We start from the raw sequence: 1,625 nt of genomic DNA, 5'->3' as shown, positions 1-1,625 counted from the left end.
GTTTGTGATGGAGATGCCAGGGCTGGTACAATATGAATGCCAGAATATAGAAGCGTCATGGCTGGGTTACTCTCAACAGAGGCATTATTCAGAAGATCCAAGAATCAGCCAGAGTTCATTTTTAGGCTTACATGAGGCTCTCAATTATGGCAGCAATATTAAACTTTGTCTTAGAAGAGATTCATTCTTTGGGGGCGGGGAATGAGTGAGGAATCAGCCGAGCATTTAAGAGCACTTTGACCTTCAGCCCCGCGCTCTGAGGTGAAAGCTCCTAGGCTGGGCCCCTGCAGTGGTCCTGGTGGTTTTCTTTGTAGCTGAAGGCCTGAGGCCAGGCCTCAAGTGGAAACGGCGTCACCATGATGACTGGAAGGCAGGCCCGAGCGCCCTTACAGTTCCTGCCTGATGAGGCCCGAAGCCTGCCGCCGCCGAAACTGACGGACCCGCGGCTCGCCTTCGTAGGCTTCTTGGGCTACTGCTCCGGCTTGATTGATAACGCGATCCGGCGGAGGCCGGTGCTGTCGTCCGGTTTGCATCGCCAGTTTCTATATATTACTTCCTTTGTTTTTGTTGGATATTATCTTTTAAAACGTCAAGACTATATGTATGCTGTGAGGGACCACGATATGTGCTCATATATCAAGTCACATCCAGAGGATTTTCCTGAAAAAGATAAGAAAACTTACAGGGAAGTTTTTGAAGAATTCCATCCAGTGCGTTGAAGTCTCCAAAATGCTTGCTCCGGTTTCATTGATAACCAGTTATTTCTGTATTTTGTCGAACTGTTCCTATGACATCTGAAGTTTATGTTAATCTCTTAACGTTAACACCTTGTGATTAAAATGGTCATTATAAGCAAAAAAAAAAAAAAAAAAAAAAAGAGCACTTTGAGCTATTTTGAGAAAGTGTCTCAAGTCATCAAAAACTGTTTCCTGTAGGGAAGATCAATACAGGTCTTGACTAAGTGAGATATCTTTGGTAGGCTGTCAGAAGTGAAGCATCTGACGTCCTTTTGCAGTGTTTCAAACATCAAACTCATTCTCAACCACGATATTAAGCCAGTATCCTCAAGTGACACACAAGTGTGGCTGTAATAACAAGATAATCAGTAACTCTTTAAGAAAAGTGGAGGGGGCCTTAATGCAGTTGTTAAGAACACCGATTCTGGAACCAGACTGCCTGGATTGAATCCTGGCTTGAGGACTTTACACCAAGTCACCAAGACCTTGAGCATATTAAGTTCATCAGGGTAAAGTTCTCTGTGGATCAGTTTCTCATCTATAAAGTTAAGATGACAAAAGTATCCAGCCAATAGGGTTTCTGCACAGATTAAATGAATGAGTATAATAAAGTGTCTACAGTGTATATGACACATAGAAAGCACCATGATAATGTTAGCTATTCTAATTATTAACCTGGGATAAACAGTAACAGACATTCCACTGAGAGCATCTTTCTGGCTAGTAGGTAAGCACATAGACATAAACATCAAACAGAATCACTAATACTGCATAAGTCATGGGCTTCCCAGGTGGCACTAGCGGTAAAGACCCCACCTGCCAATACAGGAGACATGGAAATGTAGGTTTCCACCCCTGGATTGGGAAGATCCCCTGGAGGAGGGCATG

The 1,625-nt window shown here is 43.6% G+C and overlaps 1 pseudogene; it reads left to right on the top strand.

The window, feature by feature from the left end:
* The first annotated feature begins 271 nt into the window (after nucleotides 1-271).
* Nucleotides 272-825, top strand: LOC138079070 (NADH dehydrogenase [ubiquinone] 1 subunit C2 pseudogene; annotated as a pseudogene).
* Nucleotides 826-1,625: the final 800 nt, after the last annotated feature.

The sequence above is a fragment of the Capricornis sumatraensis genome, chromosome 4 (assembly GCF_032405125.1).
Source record: "Capricornis sumatraensis isolate serow.1 chromosome 4, serow.2, whole genome shotgun sequence".
NCBI classification, from domain to species: domain Eukaryota; kingdom Metazoa; phylum Chordata; class Mammalia; order Artiodactyla; family Bovidae; genus Capricornis; species Capricornis sumatraensis.
The sequence above is the reverse complement of the archived record's forward strand: the minus strand, read 5'-3'. Positions and strand labels throughout refer to the sequence as shown.